The sequence below is a fragment of the Sinocyclocheilus grahami genome, unplaced genomic scaffold, assembly GCF_001515645.1.
Source record: "Sinocyclocheilus grahami isolate Dianchi unplaced genomic scaffold, SAMN03320097.WGS_v1.1 scaffold1128.1, whole genome shotgun sequence".
NCBI classification, from domain to species: Eukaryota; Metazoa; Chordata; class Actinopteri; order Cypriniformes; family Cyprinidae; genus Sinocyclocheilus; species Sinocyclocheilus grahami.
This window is the reverse complement of record NW_015506307.1, coordinates 502,727-516,001: the sequence shown is the minus strand read 5'-3', so window position 1 is coordinate 516,001 and position 13,275 is coordinate 502,727. Positions and strand designations below refer to the sequence as shown.

At 38.8% G+C, this 13,275-nt stretch overlaps 1 protein-coding gene across 2 annotated transcripts in view; it reads left to right on the top strand.

Annotated features, from left to right (window-relative positions):
• The first annotated feature begins 466 nt into the window (after positions 1–466).
• LOC107567104 (gastrula zinc finger protein XlCGF7.1-like) overlaps positions 467–13,275 on the top strand; it is a 358,002-nt gene continuing 345,193 nt past the window's right edge. Inside the window, exon 1 of one of the 2 annotated variants that reach the window (XM_016252720.1) lies at positions 467–518. The gene's annotated coding sequence lies outside the window, so the exon portion shown is untranslated. Of the gene's footprint in view, positions 523–13,275 lie in introns of both variants that reach the window. The other variant, XM_016252721.1, reaches the window with a different exon arrangement.

The window sequence follows — 13,275 nt, the reverse complement described above, 5'->3', positions numbered from 1 at the left end:
TGTGTGCTTCGTTGTGAAAGCGAAACTACTTTGTTTGGTCTTCCAAAAGAGGACGATATCCGCTTCGTCATGCCTAGAGCTGATCCGTGCTGGTCGCTGAGGAAATACTACAACTTTGCGCTGTAATTTTAATTTTGATCTGCAAATTCTTTATGAGTTTGAAATATTTAGAAGTTCTTTCCAATCATGTCATTTAAAGACCAATATACATGAGTTTATTTTATCACAAATGCTCAGTAGTTTATTAGGGCCTGAGCACTGTTTCTTATTATCATGAATTGAAATCATTTCACAGTTGCTTACATTTAGATATAAGACTAGATATAAAACTCAACTGTATTGATAGCTTTAGATTTGTGTGTGCAATTCATATCCCTTCAATTCATCCTGCACCGTATTATATTTGTTTTCTAATGTAACTTATATGATTTTAGCGAAAAATACTTTTATTTTGGTCTGGTGATGTGACGTCATAAGGCTGCGCCGCGCTCCCGCGTCTGTGGTTCTGCTGAAGAAAGGTGTGTGCTTTTAATCCTTTAAAGTGTTTAAATCAATACAACTCGTTTAGAGAATTGTAGATAAAACTGCTAAATGAATTCGTAACCAATGTAACACTGTAATACTTTATTTAGTTACATTTATGAAGGACATGTAAAGCGCATCCAGATAGGAGTAACAGAAAAGGTGCTTCTCATTTCGCTCGCTGTATCGTGAATCAGTTTATCATAAACACGAATTCAGTCACTGACAACAAGTGAATGATGGAGAAACGGAGCTTTCGAAGCTCCGAGTCATATGAGTCAAATCGCGAATGAATCAGTGATCCGAATCACTCGAACTAGAAACAAAACGAAAACTATGTGTAATGACAACTTTTACAAACCAACTGCAAATCAGAAAATAACATTATTTAAATACAATTAATATGAGAGCTAATTATGGTTGTTTTTGTCTTGTCAGGTTAAGGCGATTAACTATATCTCGGACTGACTCCCTTATTAGTGCTGGTTACTGAAGTATAGGGAGCTTATTGAGACGCACCAAGAGATTTAGTTTGGATTGATTTTTCTTTTTTGTTAATTATTCTCATCTTAAACAGGACAAAGTGTCCAAACACAGAAAAACTCCTGCTGAAGCAACTGAGACACGTTGAGACACTATTATAAAGATGGAGTTTATTAAAGAGGAGAGAGAAGACGTGAAGATTGAAGAAACATTCAGAGTCAAACATGAAGATACTGAGGAACAAACAGAGATGGTGTTTATTAAAAATGAGAGTGAAGACACGAGGACTGAAGAAACATTCAGAGTCAAACATGAAGATGCTGAGGAACAAATAGGTTGGTTTTCATTCTCAAAGCTGAACTCACTCATTTTAATGTTGTGAAGCTGAACTCATTCAAATTTTAAGCTGTACAGAAATAGAAACAAATAATACAGAAGTATCATTCTGTATCATTGATGCTCAATGACACATCCAAATCTATTTAAGTTTGGTTCAGGGATCTGTTGTAGGATGTTCTTCGTTGACCAGTTCAGTCTCCAGATTTAAATCTCATTGAAAATATTTGGTAAAATAAATTTAAATAAAAGTGCGCATATTTATATAGCTATATTTCTTCTTCTTCTTACCCAAAGGAAGTCTATGGCAGCCCTACCAATTCTTATGAAAACTGGCAGAAGTGATCTTTGGACCGGGCTGCACAGAAATGACTGAACTGAATTGTATGACCTACTGGCAAAAAAAAAAAGGTTATGTTGTGAATATGATGTCGACCCAAAATTGGTTCAGAGGCTGTATCTCGGCCAAACTTTGATCAATCGAAACGAAACTCTGTAGGCTTCATCAACACCATGATCTGAGAGTCCATTTTGGCAACAGCACCACCTATGGATCATGAGATATGAATTTGTTTTACTAATAACTTTTGAACAGTTAGTCAGAAAATTATGATCTTGGTGTCTGTGGACTCCTTGGGCCATTGAATCTGTGGATATTATTTTGCCAGGATCAGAGGATCAGCTTGTTTGCCATTTTGAAATTTGCAGGGCTTATAAGTTTTCCGGCGGATCTCCGGCATGCGTCGTTTAGCTGCAGAAAGAAAGGAAAAAAGATAGTCCTACATTTAAAAAAAAATGGTTGATATCACATTCGAGTTCATCTACCAATGGTATGGAAGGAATACAGCTTTTACTCTAAACCAAACTAACATTACTAGCCAATCAGAAGTAGAATGGGGCAGGTCTTGGAAAAAGTGTGGTTGAGATCCAGCAGAAACAGATGCCGGAGCGGAGACGTCACATTGGAGAATAGCAAGCAAACATTGTCGGCAAGATGGAGAGTAAGTTTATGAAGCCTGGAGAAGACGTCCTAATTGATAAAGGACTTAAAAATAAATGGCGCTGGGCGTGGATAGAAGAAATGGGCAGAGACAGCAAGCCTTTTGGTAGCTGGTGTAAGAAATTAAGAGAACCAGGTGCTTTTGCACGCTGTGCTCGAGAAAGCTAATGTATGCAACTAGCGGTAAAAAAAGTGCTACCACATCACGAATTAGACCCCGAATTTGACTCGTCACTCAAATTTATCATATGCATGCATTTTTAAGTTTTGCCAATTCACTTATAAATGCCGGCTGTTCTGACTCGCATAAGTACGTTTTCATTGAAAGGATTTGCCACTGATGATTCAAACACGAATTTTGGGCAGTGCGGAGTAGCACTTATTGTTTGCCATTTCTCTGATCACAAATGCAGACAGGGTTTTATGTTTACGCGGCGCGATGCAATGCAATGCAACGCAACGCGTAAAAAGACAGTATAAGTCATTAGAATCAGTAATTATGTTCCCACTGGATGCAACAAATGCCTCGTTTGTAATGGGTTTAAAAAAAAAAATTCTCGTCACTCTGGCCGGGACACGGCATCAACAGTATGGTGAGGGGCGTAACATTTCCATCTCACGCTGGAGGTATTCGGCCAATCCCAACGCGTTGAATAGCTGGCCAATGACAGCACACCTCGCTTTTTCAGACCGAAGAGCTTTGTAAAAATCGACGCGTTTCAGAAAGGCGGGGCATAGAGGAGAAACAATAATGTACAGTATGTGGAAAATAATGTGTTTTTAAAACTTTAAACCGCATAAACACATTTCATTACACCAAATACACAAAATAATGTTATTTTTAGCAGCATCATGTGACCCCTTAATAATAATTTCCTGAAAATATTATGTTCTTTGTGTTGTCTTAATTTTGATAATCCATTGCATATTCAAATGGTACTAAAACTGAGTATTACCCTACACCTGAATGACTGACCGTGTTTGTGATTTGAAAATACGCGTGCACGTTCATTGCAGAACACGATTTATAATTAATCTCTCAACCGCTTGTAAATCTGTGTAAAAAAATTAGTTGAAGACAAAAAGTAATTTTTTATTGATTTACTAGACCATTCTAAATGTTTTGATGTCTGTTGCTTTGTGCTATTAAACTTGGTGTTAACTTGTATTTTTCTTATTTCATCTCAGACCTGATGGCACTGAAAGAGGAGAGTCAAGACCTGAATGAAACAGAAGAGAAAGATCAAAATGATTTCAAAACTGAAGAAAAATCGATTAGTTGCTCACAGAATGAAAATACTTCCTCACCAAAAAAAGCTCAAAAAACACAAACTACAAACCTTAATTCTCACATGAGAATTCATACAGGAGAGAGCTCTTTCACCTGCCAACATTGTGGACAAATTTTCAATCAAAAAGAAAGCCTTGAAGTCCACATGAAAATTCACAATGAAAAGAAGCCATTCATATGCTCTCAGTGTGGAAAGTGTATTACACAGAAAAAAAACCTTAATGCCCACATGAGAATTCACACTGGAGAGAGACCTCACACCTGCAAACTCTGTGGAAAGAGTTTTTTACGAAATGGAGGTCTTAAGATTCACATGAGAACTCACAGTGAAGAGAAGCCATTTGAATGTGATCAGTGTGGAAAGTGTTTTACACTGAAAAAACTCCTTAATGCCCACATGAGAATTCACACTGGAGAAAAGCCTTACACCTGCGAACAGTGTGGGAAGAGTTTTGGATTAAAAGGAAACCTTCATACTCACATGAGAATTCACACTGGAGAGAATCCATTTGTATGTGATCAGTGTGGAAAGAGTTTTATACAGAAAAAACAACTTTATTCCCACATGAGCATTCACACTGGAGAGAAGCCTTACATCTGTGATCAGTGTGGAATGAGTTTCAGATATAAAGAAAGCCTTAATTATCACATGAGGATTCATTCAAGAGAGAACAGTTTTATATGTCATTAGTGCAAAAGGAGTTTCACAGACAATAAACACTTAAAGAATCAAGTTAAAATTCACATCGGAGAGAAACCTTTCATATGCAATCATTGTGGAAAGAGTTGCCCAAGAGAAGGACACCTTAAGGATCACATGAGAATTTACACTGGAGCGAAACCTTTCACATGTGAACTGTGTTAAATTAGTTTTACATATAACAAAGACCTGGAACATCATTTGCAAACTCATTCTGGAAATAAATTGCCATTTTCCTCAGTGTGACAAGAGTTTAGGAAATAGGAGTTTCTGCAATTCATTCTGGAAGACAATTAAATTGTTGTCAGTGTAATAGTTCTTTTCTTTTTCACATAGATACACATAAAAACTCTGTTTGTGTTCTTTGTTAAAGAGTATGACAAGAAAAATGCTGTGTGAAATCAAGGCTACATTCGCACCGCAGCTGAATGCAGGCTACATCTGACTGTCACCTTCATGATGACTACTTCTTTTGTTTGCATCCTTCATCTCTTTATACTTAACCATAAGGCTTTTTTATTTTCTTTTGTGCATATGTACAAATGTGTCCATACCTGTCTTCTTTGCTGTAGTTTCAAATATTAAGCAGTTGCAGTAGATGCTCTCTAATTTCCACTATGTTGAGGTGTCACTCAATTTTTTTGTGTTGATTCCTCTGAATCAGAATATTAATCTAACTTCTACCTCTCTGGGAAGTGCAACAATGTAACTGGAAGATTATAAATAAATCAACATAAACTGAACAAAATGTCTTGTTTCCATTGTTTCTAGGTGTTTTTTTAGCTTATTATTTAGACAAGTTGATTTCAATTTAATGTTGTAATATCTGGATGAGTTTATTGAGTGTGGAACCTTAGAAATACCAGGCAACTTTACATTTATGATCAGGAAAAGCATAGAAATATTATTCTAGTTATGCTCCGCTCTGAATTATGTTTTTTTATCAGCAAAGATCATTCTTTGTTGTTTATTGTATATTATGTACTGTATGTACATATACTTACTGTTTCCTTTCAAACCTGTGTGAGCAGATGTGCAGAAAGCCATGTTAATCTAAATGCTGGGCTCATCCAGAGTCAGAGGAAATGAGTGTGCAAGCTGGGCTGTAGGGATGAATGAGATCTGAGATTTACACAGGAGCAAGACTGTAACAGCCTTTGAATGTCATGAGCAGTATCTTACATTGAATATGACAGATGACAGGCAGCCAGTGTAGTGTATGTAAAATGTGAGTGATGTGAGAGAATTTCTTGGAATAGTTGACCAGCAGAGTTCTGAATGTATCCAAGTTTATTAATCCTCTTTATGGGCAGGCCATAGAAAAGAGAGTTTCAGTTGTCTAGTCAGGGAGGTGATAAAAGTGTGTACAATAATTTCTGCACCTTTGATATTTAAAGTAGGATGAAGGCAAGCAATATTATCAAGGTATATAAAGGTTCATTTGATAAGTGAGGAAATGTGATGAATAAAAGGAGAGAGAAGGATTGAAAATTAGACCAAGATTTGGATGGCCTAAGACACCAGCAATATTCACCAATTGAATAGAGAAGCTACCGAACAGCAGTGTTTGATCAGCGTTACGGAAGTTATAGGACACCCAAGTATTGATATCATCAACATGTGTAGATATGGAATTGGTGGGGATGAGAGCAGTAGGTTTATTATTTGCGGTCCAAGGAGAAAACCCTGTGGCACACCATAAGAAACAGGTGCAATAGTGAACTTGAATGGTAAAGAAATAAACCAGTAGAGATCAGTTACAGAAATATCAATAGCAGAAACATGGGAAATGATTGTACTGTGCAGTGTTAATTTTGACATCGAATTTTGATTTCGTTTTAGTCATAGTCTTTGGATTAAAATGCCATTTAGTTTTAGACATATTTTAGTCATCTGAATTTTTTTTAGCTTTAATCTAGCTTTAGTTGTCTAAATATCATAAGATTGTAGCCGACTAAATCTACAGTAAATTTAGTCAGCTTAAATCTAATGGGTTTTCAAATTCACTAGGTTTGATATTAAGGTTTTTTTCATGATAGACACCGATTTAACTGCAGTGACACACAACATGCCTTTATGATAAAATTAAATAAAACCACTTCTCATAGAGAACAAGAACATGGTCTTCTTTTCAATGAAATACAAATGGTTATATATGCTATAATGGTTATTATGCATTAGGGCTGTGTTAGAAAACACTCTCTGTCTTGTTAAGGTTCCATGATATGCCTCACCCCTCCTTTTTTCCCCCTCTCTCTTATTCCCCCTCCTTTCCTTTTTCTCCCTCTCACTCTCCCTCCTCTATCTGTTCTCTCTCTCTTGTATGGTGTTTTAATGTCTCTTACTCATATTCGAGGTAGGCATGCTTACATGTATACATTAGGTTGCTTGGTTCAAATGCCCAAATAAGGAGATGAGTGCTGAACTGTGAGGAGGGTTCAGCCTCCTTCTCCAGGAAGTCTATTCCTAATATGTACATGTTTTTCTGTATATGTGGCCATTTTATACAAAACACATGTTCTTGGCCAAAACATCCTATATGTGTATGTCATTCTATCCTCATTGGTTAAGAGGGTGAAACTCCCCTCGACATGCCTATATAAGATCTGTATTTCTATGAATAAATTGAAGTATTGAGAATACATTTGAATGTGTGTTTTCTTACTTCCCGGCAGTATTTACACTTTAGGAGACTGAGAAGATTTCACGGTGGCAAAAAGAGATATCGAGGGACCAAATTGTTATTTTATTAACAGGCTGCACGATAAATCGCATGCGATATTTAATGTGCATCTTATCAGTAAAGCCGGTTCTGTAATCAGCGGTAAATCTCCATCACCTGCGGGCTTTCATATTAAGCAGCATTAACTACACAGAGCCGTTGTACCACGTGCATATTCGTGCGATTTTTTGTGCAGCTCGTTAGTGAACAGTGGCTCTGTGTAGTTAATGCTGCTCAATGTGAAAGCACGCACGTGATGGAGATTTACCGCTGATTACAGAACCGACTTTCTGACAAGATGCGCATTAAATATCGCATTCGATTTATCGTGCAGCCCTATTATGCATCCTTTATAACAACTTGTTTACCACATTCTTCATTCTTTCAAGCAGACATTTATTTCTATAAATAAATTTAGATTAGTCTTTAGGGCTGCTAAAGTGATTCAGTCAAGAGCAGTGAGTGATTTTCTGTCATTCTTTTGTTGCTTGATTAACATCAATGCCACAGACAATAGCAACTAAATGAGGCTGCTGTCCCTTTAAAACCGGATGCACGGATGCAATGTACTGATACACGTCCAATATTCTCCCAACTGTTTATGTTCACTTAAGACATAACCGAGTGTGTTTACGTGAATTCTCGTCAAAACAGACAATTCAACATAATTTTGTGTGTATTTCTCCGTTCATGAGAGATGCGAAAGAGTACTCGTGTGCTGTGTGAGAGGCGTTGCTTCGGTGTGTGCGCTGAGAAAACCAGACCGAATTGAGTTCTGTTTTGCATCGTCAGATTTATCCATATGTCTGCTCTTCTCTTACTCCCAGATATCGACATTTTTGTACGTCCCTCCCTAACATTTTCATCTTGTTTTTATTAGTTGATGAACTAATTACTTGATTAGTTAGCTGTGGATTGCCGGATCGGCTTTCACCGTGGACGAAGCGGAGTCCAGCCCGGGGTCGTCACATGTGGTTGCCGCAAGCCCGTAGGATGCTCCTTCGTCGAATCCGCCGGCCGCGCCGTTCTCAAGCCCGCCTCTGCATACTCTAGGCCTCCGCTCACTCAAGGCCGTGGTGTGTGACGCTGTTTCGTTGTGAAAGCTAAACTACTTTGTTTGGCCTTCCAAAAGAGGACATGACTAGAAATCAGTGGTTAAGTTGTATTTACAACACTGTTCCAGAACAGTTTAACCCAAATATTCAGATGTGTCCAGCGCATTTTATGGAGGACTGTTTCCTGATCCTGGTAGAGTAGACTACAATGCCGGCTGTTCTGACTCACAGACTGTAAGTACGTTTTTTATATTTAAAGAATTTGCCACTGACGATTCAAACGTGTTCTCTCTCTCTTGTATGGTGTTTTAATGTCTCTTACTCATATTCGAGGTAGGCATGCTTACATGTATACATTAGGTTGCTTGGTTCAAATGCCCAAATAAGGAGATGAGTGCTGAACTGTGAGGAGGGTTCAGCCTCCTTCTCCAGGAAGTCTATTCCTAATATGTACATGTTTTTCTGTATATGTGGCCATTTTATACAAAACACATGTTCTTGGCCAAAACATCCTATATGTGTATGTCATTCTATCCTCATTGGTTAAGAGGGTGAAACTCCCCTCGACATGCCTATATAAGATCTGTATTTCTATGAATAAATTGAAGTATTGAGAATACATTTGAATGTGTGTTTTCTTACTTCCCGGCAGTATTTACACTTTAGGAGACTGAGAAGATTTCACGGTGGCAAAAAGAGATATCGAGGGACCAAATTGTTATTTTATTAACAGGCTGCACGATAAATCGCATGCGATATTTAATGTGCATCTTATCAGTAAAGCCGGTTCTGTAATCAGCGGTAAATCTCCATCACCTGCGGGCTTTCATATTAAGCAGCATTAACTACACAGAGCCGTTGTACCACGTGCATATTCGTGCGATTTTTTGTGCAGCTCGTTAGTGAACAGTGGCTCTGTGTAGTTAATGCTGCTCAATGTGAAAGCACGCACGTGATGGAGATTTACCGCTGATTACAGAACCGACTTTCTGACAAGATGCGCATTAAATATCGCATTCGATTTATCGTGCAGCCCTATTATGCATCCTTTATAACAACTTGTTTACCACATTCTTCATTCTTTCAAGCAGACATTTATTTCTATAAATAAATTTAGATTAGTCTTTAGGGCTGCTAAAGTGATTCAGTCAAGAGCAGTGAGTGATTTTCTGTCATTCTTTTGTTGCTTGATTAACATCAATGCCACAGACAATAGCAACTAAATGAGGCTGCTGTCCCTTTAAAACCGGATGCACGGATGCAATGTACTGATACACGTCCAATATTCTCCCAACTGTTTATGTTCACTTAAGACATAACCGAGTGTGTTTACGTGAATTCTCGTCAAAACAGACAATTCAACATAATTTTGTGTGTATTTCTCCGTTCATGAGAGATGCGAAAGAGTACTCGTGTGCTGTGTGAGAGGCGTTGCTTCGGTGTGTGCGCTGAGAAAACCAGACCGAATTGAGTTCTGTTTTGCATCGTCAGATTTATCCATATGTCTGCTCTTCTCTTACTCCCAGATATCGACATTTTTGTACGTCCCTCCCTAACATTTTCATCTTGTTTTTATTAGTTGATGAACTAATTACTTGATTAGTTAGCTGTGGATTGCCGGATCGGCTTTCACCGTGGACGAAGCGGAGTCCAGCCCGGGGTCGTCACATGTGGTTGCCGCAAGCCCGTAGGATGCTCCTTCGTCGAATCCGCCGGCCGCGCCGTTCTCAAGCCCGCCTCTGCATACTCTAGGCCTCCGCTCACTCAAGGCCGTGGTGTGTGACGCTGTTTCGTTGTGAAAGCTAAACTACTTTGTTTGGCCTTCCAAAAGAGGACATGACTAGAAATCAGTGGTTAAGTTGTATTTACAACACTGTTCCAGAACAGTTTAACCCAAATATTCAGATGTGTCCAGCGCATTTTATGGAGGACTGTTTCCTGATCCTGGTAGAGTAGACTACAATGCCGGCTGTTCTGACTCACAGACTGTAAGTACGTTTTTTATATTTAAAGAATTTGCCACTGACGATTCAAACGTGAGTTTTTTTGACAGTGTAGAGTAGCACTTGTAGTTTGTAATTTCTCCGTTCACAAATGCAGACATGGTTTTATATTTACACGGCGTAATGCAACGCAACGCGTAAAAAGACAGTATATAAGTCATTATAATCCGTAATTATGTCCCCACTGGATGCATAAAATGCCTCGTTTGTAATGGGTTTTAATGTTTTTGTCTCGTCGCTTCGGCCGGACAGGGCATCACAATATGGTAAGGGGCGTAACATTTCCGTCACACGCTTGAGGTATTCAGCCAATCACAACGCACTGGATAGCTGGCCAATCAGAGCACACCTTACTTTTCAGACCGATGAGATTTGTAAGAATCGGCGCATTTCAGAAAGGCGGGGCACAGAGGAGAAACAATAATGTACAGTATGTGGAAAATAATGTTTTTTTTTAACCTTAAACCGCATAAACACATTGCTTTACACTAAATACACAAAATAATGTTATTTTTAGCAGTATCATATGACCCCCTTTAAGATACTAATGGCACCAGAATCGGCAGCCAACTCTTAAAGTAGAAGTCTCAATGCTATGGAGAAAGCAAAAATTAGATTATGGGTTTACTGATAGAAGTGGAGTTGAGAGGCTGCCACTTTCTCCATCAATTTAAACAGTAATGAACGATTAGTTATGCATATATTGAGTGGTTAAGGCTGGGGTAACAACCGCTGTATGTCTTCTAATTGGAACAACACCAGCACTAAGCAGCTGGGAAATAAGAAGCCAAATGGGCAAAGAGATAACAGAAACCAATTTTTTAAATAGGGTAGCTGGAGCAGGATCTGGGTTACATAAATAATGGGTTTTTTTTACCTTAAACCGCATAAACACATTGCTTTAGACCAAATACACAAAATAATGTTATTTTTAGCAGTATCATATGACCCCCTTTAAGATACTAATGGCACCAGAATCGGCAGCCAACTCTTAAAGTAGAAGTCTCAATGCTATGGAGAAAGCAAAAATGAGATTATGGGTTTACTGATAGAAGTGGAGTTGAGAGGCTGCCACTTTCTCCATCAATTTAAACAGTAATGAACGATTAGTTATGCATATATTGAGTGGTTAAGGCTGGGGTAACAACCGCTGTATGTCTTCTAATTGGAACAACACCAGCACTAAGCAGCTGGGAAATAAGAAGCCAAATGGGCAAAGAGATAACAGAAACCAATTTTTTAAATAGGGTAGCTGGAGCAGGATCTGGGTTACATGTCATGTTGAATTTCTTTATTATCTCGGTGCTATCAGAGTATGAATATCAACTACAGTGCTAGAAGCAAAGTCAGTGAAGGTATATAAAGTATATGTCACAAGTGCCTTGATATTGATTACAACAGTCAGTTAACAGGTAAATATAAACAATAACGGGAAATAATTGAATGAACGAAAACAAAAACAAAAAATGAAGGAATGTTGCCTGGGCTGTCTATAGGGCCATTATGGGTTTACTGATAGAAGTGGAGTTGAGAGGCTGCCACTTTCTCCATCAATTTAAACAGTAATGAACGATTAGTTATGCATATATTGAGTGGTTAAGGCTGGGGTAACAACCGCTGTATGTCTTCTAATTGGAACAACACCAGCACTAAGCAGCTGGGAAATAAGAAGCCAAATGGGCAAAGAGATAACAGAAACCAATTTTTTAAATAGGGTAGCTGGAGCAGGATCTGGGTTACATGTCATGTTGAATTTCTTCATTATCTCGGTGCTATCAGAGTATGAATATCTGAATCAACTACAGTGCTAGAAGCAAAGTCAGTGAAGGTATATAAAGTATATGTCACAAGTGCCTTGATATTGATTACAACAGTCAGTTAACAGGTAAATATAAACAATAACGGGAAATAATTGAATGAACGAAAACAAAAACAAAAAATGAAGGAATGTTGCCTGGGCTGTCTATAGGGCCTTTCGCACCGCTTTAGTTCCAGAACTAAATGTACAGTACTAAAGTACTGGGACGATTTTGCACGAACAATTTCCCAGTACTATTTAAAGGGTTGCATTCACACCGACAGCGTGTACTAGGAACCGGTCGACAGCGATGTCATTTGTGCGCGGCGTTCAACAACAGAAACAAAGAAGAACAACATTAACAACAGGAGGATGGAGGACGCTGTGATCGGAGCTGTGTTTTTGTTGTGTCTCGTGGGTTTCACCATAATGGACATGGAATGTCGACGTATACGTAAAGAGACTGAAAGAATGGAAAGGAGGACTAAGAATCTCCAACGACAACTGGCAGTGCTACATTTGATACAAGTGCCTGCACTTCAGCGTCCGTCCATCTATCGCTGTTCTCCATACTTGCAAAATAAGTTGACACAATGCTTACAGTATGTTTACACTGCGTTTTAAATCATGGCGGACCCAGTTCCGGTGGTGCGAAAATGCCAAAAAGTGGGTAGTTCCACATTTAGTTCTGGTACTATGAAAAGGTTCCCGCAGTGCGAAAGGCCCTTATAAGGCCCAATCCCAATTCTACGCCTTAGCCCTTCCCCTTTCCCCTTGTCTAAATTTTCTTTTGGTTGGAGGGGTAGGGGTAGGGCCAGACAGCCCTTCAAATGAAAAAATTTCAGGACCACACTTTATCTCAGCGTGAACCGTGTAGTGGTGTCCCAATTCTTAGCGGAATATTTTCAGCCCTAGGGGAGAAAGGGGAAGGGGTATAAAATAGAATCGGGTTTGGGCCTAAGACATGTCTACAGGCCCTGTTCTAGGATTGTGTATCTGGGGGAGGGGGGTATTATTTTACAGTGGAATTATAGGTCTTTGGTTTAATTCAAAAGCATTTTTGGCAAATTCACAATGATTCACTTCAATTAGTAATTATATTTTATTTATTTAAAATAATTTAAAATTTATTTTAAAAATTGAGGCGCGGGGATGGACAAAAGTGAAGCGAACGCGGAGAGAGAGAGCGATAGTGCGCGAGAAAGACCGAGTGCGTACGAGAGTGCGCGAGAGATAGAGAGAGAGCGAGATGCGCGAGAGAGACCGAAAATGCGTGCGAAAGAGAGCGACAGTGCGCGAGAGAGACCGAGTGCGTCCGAAAGTGAGTTATTCTGTGAGAAATTCTGTGGTGTAAAACGCAACGCT